We start from the raw sequence: 16,866 nt of genomic DNA, 5'->3' as shown, positions 1-16,866 counted from the left end.
GTCCCACAGGGGGCTCACAGTCTTCGTCCCCATTTTACAGATGAGGTAATAATAATGATGGCTTTTCTTAAGCGCTTACTACCCAGCGCTTAGAACAGTGCTTTGCACATAGAAAGCGCTTAATAAATGCCATTATTATTATTATTATGTGCCAAGCACTGTTCTAAGCGCTGGGGAGGTTACAAGGTGATCAGGTTGTCCCACGGGAGGGCTCACAGTCTTCATCCCCATTTTACAGATGAGGTAATACTACTACTACTACTAATAATAATGGCATTTGTTAAGCGCTTACTACGTGCCAAACACTGTTCTAAGAGCTGGGGAGGTTACAAGGTGATCAGGTTGTCCCACGGGGGGGTTCACAGTCTTCATCCCCATTTTACAGATGAGGTAATATAATAATAATGGCATTTGTTAAGCGCTTACTACCCAGCGCTTAGAACAGTGCTTTGCACATACTAAGCACTTAATAAATGCCATTATTATTATTATTATTATTATTATTATTATTATTATTATTATTATGTGCAAAGCACTGTTCTAGGTGCTGGGGAGGTTACAAGGTGATGAAGGTTGTCCCCTGGGGGGCTCACAGTCTCCATACCCATTTTACAGACGAGGTAATAATAATAATAATAATGATAATAATAATGGCATTTGTTAAGCGCTTACTATGTGCAAAGCACTGTTTAAGCGCTGGGGAGGTTACCAGATGATCAGGTTGTCCCACGTGGGGCTCACAGTCTTCATCCCCATTTTCCAAATGAGGTAACTGAGGCATAGAGATGGTAAGTAATAATAATGATAATGATGGCATTTATTAAGTGCTTACTATATGCAAAGCACTGTTTTAAGCGCTGGGGAGGTTACCACGTGATCCAGTTGTCCCACGGGAGGGCTCACAGTCTTCATCCCCATTTTCAAGATGAGGGAACTGAGGCACAGAGTAGCAGCGTGTCTCAGAGGAAAGAGTCCGGGTTTGGGAGTCAGAGGTCATGGGTTCAAATCCCAACTCTGCCATTTATCAGCTGTGTGACCTTGGGCAAGTTACTTCACTTCTCTGGGCCTCAGTTCCCTCATCGGGAAAATGGGGATGAAGACTTTGAGCCCCACGGGGGACAACCTGATCACCTTGTAAACTCCCCAGCGTTTTGAACAGTGCTTTGCACATAGTGCTTAATAAATGCCATTATTATTATTATTATTATCATTATTATTATTATTATAAGTAGGTAATCAGGTTGTCCCACGTGGCTCTCACGGGCTTCATCCCCATTTTCCAGATGAGGGAACTGAGGCTCAGAGAAGTGAAGTGACTTGCCCAAGGTCACACAGCAGACATGTGGCAGAGCCGGGATTTGAGCCCACGACCTCTGACTCCCGAACCCGGGCTCTTTCCACTGAGCCCCGTGGCTTCTCTGATTCATTAATTATTCATTCATTAAGTATTAATCCTCATTTTACAGAGAAGGGAACTGAGTCACAGAGAAGCAAAATGACTCTCGCAAGGTCACGCGACCGGCGGTGGCAGAGCTGGAATTAAGACCCAAGTTCTTTCCTCCAGCCTCAGTCAGTCAGTCGGTTGACAAGCATAAAGGGCCTGGGCCTGAAAATCCTAATCCTGGCCCCGCCGCTTGGCTACAGTGTGACCTTGGGCTAAGCGCTCAGTACAGTGTTCTGCTCACAGTGAGCGCTCAATAACTACGATTGAATGACAGTCACGTAACGTCCCTGGAAGCGCTCAGCCCGTTGTTGGGCATGGACTGTCTCTATATGTTGCCGATTTGGACTTCCCACATGCTTAGTACAGTGCTCTGCGCTCTGTAAGCGCTCAATAAGTACGACTGACTGACCAAATAACAAGTGTTGACTTTTTCTGATATTTCCTAGTGAGAGCTCACCTCCTCCAAGAGGCCTTCCCAAACTGAGCCCCCTTTTCCCTCCCCTCCTTCCCCTCTGCACAGCCCCGTATATATGTTTGTACAGATTTATTACTCTATTTATTTTACTTGTCCATATCGTACTATTCTATTTATTTTGGTAATGATGTGCATTTAGTTTTACTTCTATTTATTCTGACGACTTGACACCTGTCTGCATGTTTTGTTTTGTTGTCCTTCTCCCCCTTCTAGCCGGTGAGCCCGCCGTTGCGTAGGTACGTCTCTATATGTTCATTCACTCGTTCGTTCGATCGTACTTATTGAGCGCTTACTGTGTGCTGAGCACTGGACTAAGCGCTTGGGAAGTACAAGTTGGCGACATATAGAGACGGTCCCTACCCGACAACGGGCTCACAGTCTAGAAGGGGGAGACAGACAGCTGAGCGCTTACTGTGTGCAGAGCATTGTATTAAGTGCTTGGAAAGTACAATTCAGCAATAAAAAGAGACAATCTCTGCCCACACTGGGCTTACAGTCAAAACAAGTAAACAGGCATCAGTTATAGAATTATAGATATAGACATATCAAAACAAGTAAACAGGCATCAATATATATAAATAGAATTATAGATATATACATATATACTATAGTATATATACTATAGTATATATACTATACTATATGTACTATATACAATATATATATGCTGTGGGGCAGGGAGAGGCAGGGGAGAGCAAGGGGAGTGAGTCGAGGTGATGTGGAAGGGAAGGGGAGCCAACTTGTCCTTCCCAAGCGCTTAGTACAGTGCTCTGCACCCGGTAAGCCCTCAATAAATACGACTGAATGAATGAATTTTGTTAACAATCTGCATCTAGCTTTAATTCTATTTGTTCTGACGACTTGACACCTGTCCGCGTGTTTTGTTTTGTTTTGTTGTCTTGTCTCCCCCTTCTAGCCGGTGAGCCCATTGTTGGGTAGGTACATCTCTATATGTTGCCAACTTGGACTTCCCAAGCACTTAGTACAGTGCTCTGCACCCGGTAAGTGCTCAATAAATACGATTGAATGAATGAATTTTGTTAACGATCTGCATCTAGCTTTAATTCTATTTGTTCTGACCACTTGACACCTGTCCACATGTTTTGTTTTATTATCTGTCTCCCCCTTCTAGCCTGTGAGCCTGTTGTTGGGTAGGTATGTCTCTATATGTTGCCAACTTGGACTTCCCAGGCGCTACCCAGTCTTGATGATCAGATTACTGCTCTCAACTCTACCCTTTCTACTCAGCTAGACTCGCTCGCTCCCCTTTCCCTTCGCCGCTCTCGCACCACTAACCCACAGCCCTGGATCACTGCCACTGTCCGCCTCCTTCGCTCTTATGCTCGAGCTGCTGAACGCTGCTGGCGAAAGTCTAAACACCATGCCAACCTCGTTCACTTCAAGTTTATCCTTTCCTGCCTTAACTCAGCCCTCTCTTCTGCCAGACAAAACTATTTCTCCTCCCTTATTGACACCCATGCCCATCACCCCCGCCAGCTCTTCCGTACATTCAACTCCCTTCTCAGGCCCCCGGTTCCTCCCCCTCCTCCTTCCCTCACCCCCAACGATCTGGCCTCCTACTTCATTAACAAAATTAAATCCATCAGGTCCGACCTCCCCAAAGTCTCTTCCCCCCCTTTCTCCAACCCCCCGGCTCTCAACACTCTCTGCTACTCTCCCATCCTTCCCAGCGGTATCCTCAGAGGAACTCTCCTCCCTCCTCTCAAGTGCTACTCCGGCCACCTGTGCTTCTGACCCCATTCCCTCTCATCTTATGAAATCTCTCGCTCCATCCCTTCTCCCCTCCTTAACTTCCATCTTCAACCGCTCACTCTCCACTGGTTCCTTCCCCTCTGCCTTCAAACATGCCCATGTCTCTCCCATCCTAAAAAAAACCCTCTCTTGACCCCACCTCACCTTCTAGTTATCGTCCCATATCCCTCCTACCATTCCTTTCCAAACTCCTTGAACGAGTTGTCTACACGCGCTGCCTAGAATTCCTCAACAACAACTCTCTCCTCGACCCCCTCCAGTCTGGCTTCCGTCCCCTTCATTCCACGGAAACTGCGCTCTCAAAGGTCACCAATGACCTCCTGCTTGCCAAATCCAACGGCTCATACTCTGTCCTAATCCTCCTCGACCTCTCAGCTGCCTTTGACACTGTGGACCACCCCCTTCTCCTCAACACGTTATCTGACCTTGGCTTCACAGACTCCGTCCTCTCCTGGTTCTCCTCTTATCTCTCCGGTCGTTCCTTCTCAGTCTCTTTTGCAGGCTCCTCCTCCCCCTCCCATCCTCTTACTGTGGGGGTTCCCCAAGGTTCAGTGCTTGGTCCCCTTCTGTTCTCAATATACACTCACTCCCTTGGTGACCTCATTCGCTCCCACGGCTTCAACTATCATCTCTACGCTGATGACACCCAGATCTACATCTCTGCCCCTGCTCTCTCCCCCTCCCTCCAGGCTCGCATCTCCTCCTGCCTTCAGGACATCTCCATCTGGATGTCCGCCCGCCACCTAAAGCTCAACATGTCGAAGACTGAGCTCCTTGTCTTCCCTCCCAAACCTTGTCCTCTCCCTGACTTTCCCATCTCTGTTGACGGCACTACCATCCTTCCCGTCTCACAAGCCCGCAACCTTGGTGTCATCCTCGACTCCGCTCTCTCATTCACCCCTCACATCCAAGCCGTCACCAAAACCTGCCGGTCTCAGCTCCGCAACATTGCCAAGATCCGCCCTTTCCTCTCCATCCAAACCGCTACCCTGCTAATTCAAGCTCTCATCCTATCCCGTCTGGACTACTGCATCAGCCTTCTCTCTGATCTCCCATCCTCGTGTCTCTCTCCACTTCAATCCATACTTCATGCTGCTGCCCGGATTATCTTTGTCCAGAAACGCTCTGGACATATTACTCCCCTCCTCAAAAACCTCCAATGGCTACCGATCAATCTGCGCATCAAGCAGAAACTCCTCACCCTGGGCTTCAAGGCTCTCCATCACCTCGCCCCCTCCTACCTCACCTCCCTTCTCTCCTTCTACTGCCCAGCCCGCACCCTCCGCTCCTCCACCACTAATCTCCTCACTGTACCTCGCTCTCGCCTGTCCCGCCATCGACCCCCGGCCCACGTCATCCCCCGGGCCTGGAATGCCCTCCCTCTGCCAATCCGCCAAGCTAGCTCTCTTCCTCCCTTCAAGGCCCTGCTGAGAGCTCACCTCCTCCAGGAGGCCTTCCCAGACTGAGCCCCTTCTTTCCTCTCCCCCTCGTCCCCCTCTCCATCCCCCCGTCTTACCTCCTTCCCTTCCCCACAGCACCTGTATATATGTATATATGGTTGTACATATTTATTACTCTATTTATCTATTTATTTATTTATTTTACTTGTACATTTCTATCCTACTTATTTTATTTTGTTGGTATGTTTGGTTCTGTTCTCTGTCTCCCCCTTTTAGACTGTGAGCCCACTGTTGGGTAGGGACTGTCTCTATGTGATGCCAATTTGTACTTCCCAAGCGCTTAGTACAGTGCTCTGCACATAGTAAGCGCTCAATAAATACGATTGATTGATTACTACAGTGTTCTGCACACAGTAAGCGCTCAATAAATACCATTGAATGAATGAATTTTGTTAACGATCTGCATCTAGCTTTAATTCTATTTGTTCTGACGACTTGACACCTGCCCACGTGTTTTGTTTTGTTGTCCGTCCCCCCGTTCTAGACTGTGAGCCCGTTGTTGGGTAGGGACCGTCTCTCTATGTTGCCAACTTGTACTCCCCAAGCGCTTAGTACAGTGCTCTGGCCATGGTAAGCGCTCAGTAAATGATTGAATGAATGAATGTTTTGTTTTGTTGTGTGTCTCTCCCTTCTAGCTGGTGAGCCCGTTGTCGGGTAGGGACCGTCTCTCTATGTTGCCAACTTGTACTTCCCAAGTGCTTAGTACAGTGCTCTGCCCACAGTAAGCGCTCAGTAAATATGACTGAATGAATGACTGCGAAAGGATGACACGCAAATTCGTGAAGCGTTTCATATTTTTCTACTATTTTTCCTTGTCTGTATTTACTATTCTAGTGATTTTGTTAACGATGTGCATCTAGCTTTACTTCTATCTATTCTGTCGACTTGACACCTGTCCACATGTTTCGTTTTGTTGTCTGTCTCCCCCTTCTAATAATAATAATAATAATGATTGTTGGGTGGGGACCGTCTCTATAGGTTGCCAACTTGTGCTTCCCAAGCGCTTAGTACAGTGCTCTGCCCACAGTAAGTGCTCAATAAATATGATTGAGTGAATGAATAATGATGGCAGTTCTTAAGTGCTTACCCTGTGCAAACCACTGTTCAAAGCGCTGTTCGAGACTGTGAGCCCCTTGTTGGGTAGGGACCATGGCCAACTCACACTTCCCAAGCGCTTAATACAGTGCTCTGCACACAGTAAGCGCTCAATAAATGCGATTGAATGACTGACTGACTGAATGACTGACTGACTGACTGACTGACTGATGGAATGAATTAATGAATGACTGTCTGAATGACTGAATGAATGACTGGCTGACTGAATGACTGGCTGACTGAATGACTGGCTGACTGACTGAATTATTGAATGAATGAATGACTGGCTGACTGACCGACCGACTGAATGACTATCAGACTGACTGACTGACTGAATGAATGACTGGCTGACTGAATGAGACTGACTGAATGAATGAATGGCTGAATGACTGAATGACTGAGGTAATGACTGTCTGAATGACTGACTGAATAACTGACTGAATGACTGACTGACTGAGTGACTGAATGAATGAATGAATGAATGATCGACCGAATGAACGAACGAATGACCAAGCACCATCTCCCGCCCCCTCCGCTCCGCCCTCTCCCGTTAGGCCTCTTGCTCCGGCGACCGAACCGCCTGCGTGCAGAGTGACTCGCCCCTCTACCAATAAGCTGTCCCCGGAGCGGCCCGGAAGCGACTTGATTGGGCGCTCGAGACCCTAGGACCCGCCCCCTAGGCGGAGGCGGACTGCTACAGAGTCGGCGAGGCCTCCGGCGGCCTAGAAGGGCCCCACAAGGCGGCGCTTCCGGTAGCCGTGGGCTGTGCTTTCCGCCGCCGGGAGGCCGGTGAGTCGGGAGCGGCGTCTTTCTTGGCAGGGTGTGCTGGTTTTCGGGGGACTGAGGGAACTGAGGCACAGACAGTAATAATAACAATAATAGTAATCATCATCATAACAACAATAATGTTGGTATTTATTAAGCGCTTACTATGTGCAAAGCACTGTTCTAAGCGCTGGGGAGGTTACCAGGGGACCAGGTTGTCCCACGGGGTGCTCACAGTCTTCATCCACATTTTACAGATGAGGGAACCGAGGCACAGATAATAATAATAATAATAATAATAATAATAATAATAATAAGTGGCATTTATTAAGCGCTTACTATGTGCAAAGCACTGTTTTAAGCGCTGGGGAGGTTACCAGGTGATCAGGTGGTCCCACGGGGGGCTTATAGTCTTTCTCCTCATTTTACAGATGAGGAAACTGAGGCCCAGAGAATAATAATAATAATAATGGCATTTATTAAGCGTTACTAGGTGCAAAGCACTGTCCTGAGCGCTGGGGAGGCTTACCAGGTGATCAGGTTGTCCCCAGGGGGGCTCACAGTCTTCATCCCCGTTTTACAGATGAGGGGACTGAGGCCCAGAGAATAATAATAATAATAATAATAATATTGACATTTATTAAGTGCTTACTATGCGCAAAGCACTGTTCTAAGCGCTGGGGAGGCTACCAGGTGATCAGGTTGTCCCCCGGGGGGCTCACAGTCTTCATCCCCATTTTACAGATGAGGGAACTGAGGCCCAGAGAATAATAATAATAATATTGGCACTTATTAAGCGCTTACTATGTGCAAAGCACTGTTCTATGCGCTGGGGAGGTTACCAGGTGATCAGGTTGTCTCCCGGGGGGCTCACAGCCTTCATCCCCATTTTACAGATGAGGGAACTGTGGCCCAGAGAAGAAGAATAATAATAATAGTGGCACTTACTAAGCGCTTACTATGTGCAAAGCGCTGTTCTAAGCGCTGGGGAGGTTACCAGGTGACCAGGTTGGCCCACGTGTTCATCCCCGTTTTAGAGATGAGGTCACTGAGGCACAGAGAATAATAATAATAATGTTGGTATTTATTAAGCACTTACTATGTGTCAAGCACTGTTCTAAGCGCTGGGGAGGTGATCAGGTTGTCCCATGGGGGGCTCACAGTCTTCCTCCTCATCTTCCAGATGAGGGAACTGAGGTACAGAGAATAATAATAATGATGGCATCTATTAAGTGCTTACTATGGGCAAAGCACTGTTCTAAGCGCTGGGGAGGTTACCAGGTGATCAGGTTGGCCCATGGGGGGCTCACAGTCTTCATCCACATTTTACAGATGAGGTCACTGAGGCCCAGAGAATAGTAATAATAATAATAATATTGGCAGTTTTTAAGCGCTTACTATGTGCAAAGCGCTGTTCTAAGTGCTGGGGAGGTTACAAGGTGATCAGGTTATCCCACAGGGGCTCACAATCTTCATCCCCATTTTACAGATGAGGGAGCTGAGGCCCAGAGAACAACAATAATAATAATAATTCATTCAATCATATTGAGCGCTTACTGTGTGCAGAGCAGTGTACTAAGCGCTTGGGAAGTACAAGTTGGCAACATATAGAGACGGTCCCTACCCAACAGCGGGCTCACAATCTAGAAGACTAAATAATGGCATTTATTAAGTGCTTACTATGTGCAAAGCACTGTTCTAAGTGGTGGGGAGGTTGCAAGGTGATCAGGTTGGCCCACGGGGGACTCACAGTCTTCATCCCCATTGTCCAGATGAGGTCACTGAGACACAGAGAAGTGAAGTGACTTGGCCAAAGTCACACAGCTGACAATTGGCGGAGCCAGTATTTGAACCCACAACCTCCGACTCCCAAGCCCGGGCTCCGTCCACTGAGCCATGCTGTTCAAATCTGTAAATAATAATTATGATGGTATTTGTTGAGCACCTACTATGAGCACTGGGGTTGGACACGGGTCTTGGTCCCATATGGTATTCACAGTCGAATAATAATAATAATCAAAATCAATCAATGTGAGCCCCCCGGGGGACAATCGGATCACCTTGTAACCTCCCCAGCGCTTAGAACAGGGCTTGGCACATAGTAAGTGCTTAATAAATGCCATTGTTATTATTATTATGGGTTCAAATCCCGGCTACACCACTTCTCAGCTGTGTGGTTTTGAGCGAATCACTTCACTTCTCTGGGTCTCTGTTTCCTCATCTGGAAAATGGGGATTAAGACTGTGAGCCCCCTGTGGGACAACCGGATCACCTTGTAACCTCCCCAGTGCTTAGACCAGTGCTTGGCACATAGTAAGCGCTTAATAAATGCCATTATTATTTTTAGAAGGGGGAGACGGACCACAAAAAAAGCATATTAACAAAATAAAATCAATAGAATGGTAAATATGTACAGAGTAATAAATCCGTACAGAAGCAATAATCTGTACAATAAAGATGAAAACAATGTGCTAAAATCAATGTAGTATTTATTGAGCGCTTACTGTGTGGAGAGCACTGTACTAAGCGCTTGGGAAGTCCAAGTTGGCAACATAGAGGGACGGTCCCTACCTGCAGTGAAAACCCGGTTTGCTGGCTCCCCTCGGGTGTGCGCGGTGGAAAACTCAACCCTCTCCACCTCCGTGGGGCCAACTCCGGATCACAAAAGCGGATTTTAACAGTGGTTAAGTGTATATATAATAATAGTAATGATGGTATTTGAGTATATATATGTCTATATAATAATAATAATAATGGTATTTGAATATATATGTGTATATATATTTAAGAATAATAATAAGGATGGTATTTGTTAAGCGCTTACTATATGCAAAGCACTGTTTTAAGCGCTGATGTTGGTATGTATTTATTACTCTATTCATTTTATTTGCACATATTTATTCTATTTATTTTATATGGTTAATACATTTTGTTTTGTTGCCCGTCTCCCCCTTCTCGACTGTGAGCCTGCCGTCGGGTAGGGACAGTCTCTAGATGTTGCCGACTTGGACTTCCCAAGTGCTTAGTACGTTGCTCTGCACACCAGAAGTGCTCAATTCATGCATTCATTCATTCAATCGTATTTATTCATTCAGTTCATTCATTTATCATTGAATGAATTCATTCATTCATCATTGAATGAATTCATTCTATCATTGAATTCAATCAATTCATTCATTCATTCATCCTAATCTTCCTAGACCTCTCAACTGCCTTTGACAATAAATATATTATTTGTTGAATGAATTGAATGAGTGAATGAACTTTCATTTATTCATTCATCCTAATCTCCTTAGACCTCTGAACTGCCTTTGACAATAAATATATTATTTGTTGAATTAATTGAATGAATGAACTTTCATTCATTCATCCATACTAATCTTCCTAGACCTCTCAACTGCCTTTGACAGTAAAGATATTATTTATTGAATGAATTGGATGAATGAATGAATGAAAATTCATTCATTCATTCATCTTAATCTTCCTATCAATCAATCAATCAGTCAATTGTATTTATTGAGCGCTTACTGTGTGCAGAGCACTGTACTAAGCGCTTGGGAAGTACAAGTTGGCAACATATAGAGACAGTCCCTACCCAACAGTGGGCTCACAGTCTAGAAGGGGGAGACAGAGAACAAAACCAAACATCCTAACAAAATAAAATAAATAGAATAGATATGTACAAGTAAAATAAATAAATAAATAAGTAGAGTAATAAATATGTGCAAACATTATATACATAGACCTCTCAACTGCTTTTGACGATAAAGATATTATTTATTGAATGAATTGAATGAATGAATGAATGAATTTTCATTCATTCGTTCATCCTAATCTTCCTAGACCTCTCAATTGCTTTTGACAATAAATATATTATTTATTGAATGAATTGAATGAATGAGTGAATTTTCATTCATTCATTCATCCTAATCTTCCTAGACCTCTCAACTGCCTTTGACAATAAATATATTATTTATTGAATGAATGAATGAATGAATTTTCATCCATTCATTCATCCTAATCTTCCTAGACCTCTCAACTGCCTGTGACAATAAATATATTATTGAATGAATGAACTTATTGAGTGAATTAATAAACTTATAATTCAATAAATACGATTGAATGGATGAATATCTGACGTTCGCGAATCAGGCTCGGTGGCAACTCAGAAGCCTTAAATTTGACCCCCCCGAAAACTTCTCTCCCCGTCCCGGCCCTGTCTTTGCGAATGTTTTGAATTTCCCCAGGCGGAGGCCCGGGGGCACGAACTGCTGGCCGAGGACGCGGCGTTCCCGGGAGCTGCGGAGGAGTCGTTCCCATCGCCCGGCGTCGGCTTCTCACAGAAAGGTAAAGAGCTCAACTCCCTCCCCTCCCCTGCCGCGGCTGGAACGTGACCTCCGCCTTTCCCCTCAGAGCCCGCTGTCCAGCCAGCGCTTTGCACATAGGAAGCGCTTAATAAATGCCGTTATTATTATTATTATTATTGTTATCACCCCATCGCCGTCCCCGGATTCCGATCCCGGCTCCCCCAGTTACCTGCTCCGTGACGTTCCTTCTCGGTTCCCTCAACCGTTCCCTTTCCAACAGCTTCTTCCCCACTGCTTTCCAACCTGCTTGTTCATTCATTCATTCAATCATCTTTATTGAGCGCTTACTGTGTGAAGAGCACTGTATTAAGCGCTTGGGAAGTACAAGTTGGCAACATAGACGGCCCCTACCCAACCAGCGTGCTCACAGGCTAGAAGGGGGAGAAAGACAACAAAACAAAACATATTAACAAAATAAAATAAATAGAATAAATATGTACAAGTAAAATAGAGTAATAAATTCATTCATTCAATCGTATTTATTGAGCGCTTACTGTGTGCAGAGAACTGGACTAAGCTCTTGAGAAGTACAAGTCGGCAACATATAGAGACGGTCTGTACCCAACAGCGGGCTCACAGGCTAGAAGAGGGAGACAGACAACAGAACAAAACATATTAACAAAATAAAATCAATAGAATAAATGTTTATATTTATATTTAAATAGAACAAGTAAAATAAATAGAGTAATAAATTCATTCATTCATTCAATCGTGTTTATTGTGCGCTTACTGTGTGCAGAGCACTGTACTAAGTGCTTGGGAAGTCGAAGTTGGCAACATATAGAGACGGTCCCTACCCGACAATGGGCTCACAGTCTAGAAGGGGGAGACAGACAACAAAACAAAACATATTAACAAAATAAAATCAATAGAATAAATATGTGCAAGTAAAATAAATAGAGTAATGAATTCATTCATTCATTCAGTCATATTCATTGAGCACTTACCGTGTGCAGAGCACTGGTCTAAGCGCTTGGGAAGAACAAGTTGGCAACATATAAAGACGGTCCCTACCCAACAGCAGGCTCACAGGCTAGTAGGGGAAGACAGACAACAAAACATATTAACAAAATAAAATCATCATCATCAATTGTATTGAGCGCTTACTGTGTGCAGAGCACTGTACTAAGCGCTTGGGAAGTACAAGTTGGCAACATATACAGACAGTCCCTACCCAACAGTGGGCTCACAGTCTAAAAGGGGGAGACAGAGAACAAAACCAAACAGACTAATAAAATAAAATAAATAGAATAGATATGTACAAGTAAAATAAATAAATAGAGTAACAAATATGTACAAACATATACCTATATACAGGTGCTGTGGGGAAGGGAAGGAGGTGAAATGGGGGGTGGAGAGGGCGACGAGGGGGAGAGGAAGGAAGGGGCTCAGTCTGGGAAGGCCTCCTGGAGGATGTGAGCTCTCAGTAGGGCCTTGAAGGGAGGAAGAGAGCTAGCTTGGTGGATGGGCAGAGGGAGGGCATTCCAGTCCCGGGGGAGGACGGGGGCCGGGGGTCGATGGCGGGACAGGCGAGATCGAGGCACGGTGAGGAGATTAGCGGCAGAGGAGCGGAGGGGGCGGGCTGAGCTGGAGAAGGAGAGAAGGGAGGTGAGGTAGGAGAGGGCAAGGTGATGGAGAGCCTTGAAGCCCAGGGTGAGGAGTTTCTGCCCAATGCGCAGATTGATTGTTAGCCACTGGAGATTTTTGAGGAGGGGAGTAACATGCCCAGAGCGTTTCTGGACAAAGACAATCCGGGCAGCAGCATGAAGTATGGATTGAAGTGGGGAGAGACACGAGGATGGGAGATCAGAGAGAAGGCTGATGCAGTAGTCCAGACGGGATAGGATGAGAGCTTGAACGACAAGAATAGCGGTGTGGATGGAGAGGAAAGGGCGGATCTTGGCAATGTTGCGGAGCTGAGACCAGCAGGTTTTGGTGACGGCTTGGATGTGAGGGGTGAACAAGAGAGCGGAGTCGAGGATGACACCAAGGTTGCGGGCTTGTGAGACGGGAAGGATGGTAGTGCCGTCAACAGAGATGGGAAAGTCAGGGAGAGGGCAGGGTTTGGGAGGGAAGACAAGGAGTTCGGTCGCGGACATGCTGAGTTTTAGGTGGCAGGCAGACATCCAGATGGAGATGTCCTGAAGGCAGAAGGAGATGCGAGCCTGGAGAGAGGGGGAGAGAGCCGGGGCAGAGATAGAATAAATATGTACAAGTAAAATAAGTACAGTAATGAATTCATTCATTCATTCAATTGTATTGAACGCTTACTGTGTGCAGAGCACTGTACTAAGCGCTTGGGAAGAAGAGGTTGGCAACATATAAAGACGGTCCCTACCCGACAGCGGGCTCACAGGCTAGAAGGGGGAGACAGAGAACAAGACAAAACATATTAACAAAATAAAATAAATAGAATAAATGTGTACAAGTAAAATAAATAAATGAATAGAGTAATAAATATGTACAAACATATAAATATATACAGGAGCTGTGGGGAGGGGAAGTACAGTGCTCTGTACACAGTAAGCGCTCAATAAATAAGATTGAATGAATGAAGGAAGGAGGTAAGGTGGGGGATGGGGAGGGGGAGGAGGGGGATCCTTGTATTCATTCATTCATTCATTCAATTGTATTTATTGAGCACTTACTGTGTGCAGAGCACTGTACTAAGCGCTTGCTTGTGTCTCCCTATCTTTCATTCAATCGTATTTATTGAGCACTTATTGTGTGCAGAGCACTGTACTAAGCGCTTGCTTGTGTCTCCCTATCTTTCATTCAGTTGTATTTCTTGAGCACTTACTGTGTGCAGAGCTCTGTACTAAGCGCTTGGGAAGTCCAAGTCGGCAACATAGAGAGACGGTCCCTACCCGACAGTGGGCTCACAGTCTAGCAGACTGTTGAGGAGAAGAGGATGATCCACAGTGTCGAAGGCAGCGGAGAGGTTGACGAGGGTTAGGATTCACTCCAGAAGGAGGCTTAGATGACCAAAATTGCACTCCCTGAAGTTTTCCTGCCAGGACTCAAGGCAGTACTTCCCGGTTGTAGTCCTGTTTAGATAGGATTTCCTTTCCTTGTCATTTCCTGAAAATGCCACACCTTAGCAATGAGGAAGATCTATTATTCTGCCCTGGGGTTTCTCCAGCCCCAAGGCGTAGTTTTGAAATACAACCACTGGAGTTTTCAGATACTGGAGAGAAAAATGTGATTACCAGCGCAAGAATGTAAACATTCAATTTATTAATATTCAATCACTAGGATCGTTACTATCTTATCCTAGACCCCCAAGGATCCCTCCAGTTATCATTCCATCTCCCTCCTACTGTGTTTCTCCCAAACTCCAAGCGTGAGTTGGTGACACCTACCATCTCCAGTTCTCGATCCCTTCCAATCTGCTTTCCGCTGCTTTTACGCCACAGAATCGGCCCTCTCGAAGGTAACCGATGACTCTCTTCTTGCCAAATCTGATGGTCTGTACTCTATCCTAATCTTCCTAGACCTCTCAGCTGCTTTTAACAACGTATACCACCTCCTTTTCCTTGAAACGTCCTCCAGCCCTGGCTTCACTGACACTCCTGTCTCTCTGCTCCTTCTCAGTTTCTTTTCCTCTGTCTCCTCCAGTTCTCTCCTCGATCCCCTCCAATCTGTTTTCCACAGAAACAGCCCCCTCGAAGGTAACCGATGACTTTCTTTCTGCCACATCTGATGGTTTGTACTCCATCCTAATCTTCCTAGACCTCTCCACTACTTTTAACAATGTATACCACCTCCTTTTCCTTGAAATGTCCTCCAGCCCTGGCTTCACTGACACTCCTGTCTCTCTGCTCCTTCTCGGTTTCTTTTTCCACTGTCTCCTCTCCTCCAGTTCTCTCCTCGATCCCCTCCAATCTGTTTTCCACCACTTTTATGTCACAGAATCGGCCCTCTTGAAGGTAACCGATGACTCTCTTCTTGCCACATCTGATGGTCTGCACTCCATCCTAATCTTCCTAGACCTCTCAAGTGCTTTTAGCAATGTATACCACCTCCTTTTCCTTGAAGCTTCCTCCAACCCTGGCTTCCGTGACACTCCTGTCTCTCTGCTCCTCAGTTTCTTTTTCCTCTGTCTCCGCCAGTTCTGTCCTCGATCCCCTCCAATCTGTTTTCCACAGAAACAGCCCTTTCAAAGGTAACTGATGACTCTCTTCTTGCCTAATCTGATGGTCTGTACTCCGTCCTAATCTTCCTAGACCTTGCGACTGCTTTTGACAAGGTATACCACCTTCTTTTCCTTGAAGCTTCCTCCAGCTCCGGTGTCACTGACACTCCTGTCTCTCCTGCCCCTTCTCAGTTTCTTTTTCTGGCTCCTCCTCTCCCTTCCACCCTCTGACATCCCTCATGGCTCAGTTCTGAGTGGTCCTTTGGAGAACTCATTCGCTCCCGTGACTTCAGCTAACATCCCCGCTCCGCCAGTTGTCGGCTTTGTGACTGTGGGCAAGTCACTTCACTTCTCTGTGCCTCAGTTCCCTCATCTCGCAAATGGGGATGAAGACTGTGAGCCCCCTGTGGGACAACCTGATCACCTTGTAACCTCCCCAGCGCTTAGAACAGTGCTTTGTACATAGTAAGCGCTTAAAAAATGCCATCATTATTATTTTTATTATTCTCTGGGCCTCAGTTCCCTCATCTGTCAAATGAGGATTAAGACTGTGAACCCCCTGTGGGACCACCTGATCACCTTGTAACCTCCCCAGCGCTTAGAACAGTGCTTTGCACCTAATAAGCGCTTAATAAATGCCATCATTATTATTGTTATTCTCTGGGCCTCAGTTCCCTCATCTATCAAGTGAGGATTAAGACTGTGAGTCCCCTGTGGGCCAACCTGATCACCTTGTAACCTCCTCAGCACTTAAAACAGGGCTTTGCACATAGTAAGCGCTTAATAAATGCCATCATTGTTATTTTCTGGGCCTCAGTTCCCTCATCTGTCAAATGAGGATTTTACATTATGCCATTATTATTATTATTATTAATTATAGATGCACATCATTAATCAAATAAATCGAATAATAAATACATGCATATGCACACAAGTGCTGGGAGGCCGGGGGCAATCAATCAATCGTATTTACTGAGCGCTTACCGTGTGCAGAGCACTGTACTAAGCGCTTGAGCAGAGCAGAGGGAGGGAGTCGAGGTGACGGAGAGGGGAGGAGGTGCAGAGGGAAAAGGGGTCTCCGTTCGGGAAGACCTCCCGGAGGGAGTGAGCGCTCAGTAGGGCTTTGAAGGGAGGAAGAGAGCTAGTTTGGCGGGATGTGTGGAGGGAGGGAATTCCGGGCCAGGGGGAGGATGTGGGCCGGGGATCAACGGCGGGACAGGTGAGGACGCGGCCCGGCGAGAAGGTTAGTGGCGGAGGTATTTCTCCCCCTCCTAGCTCTCCTCCCGACTTTCTTACTACAACCCAGTCCTCCCTCTTCATTCATTCCTTCCATCGTATTTATTGAGCGCTTC

Source organism: Tachyglossus aculeatus, chromosome 22 (genome assembly GCF_015852505.1).
Source record: "Tachyglossus aculeatus isolate mTacAcu1 chromosome 22, mTacAcu1.pri, whole genome shotgun sequence".
In the NCBI taxonomy this organism is placed as follows: domain Eukaryota; kingdom Metazoa; phylum Chordata; class Mammalia; order Monotremata; family Tachyglossidae; genus Tachyglossus; species Tachyglossus aculeatus.
This window is presented reverse-complemented; position numbering follows the sequence as displayed.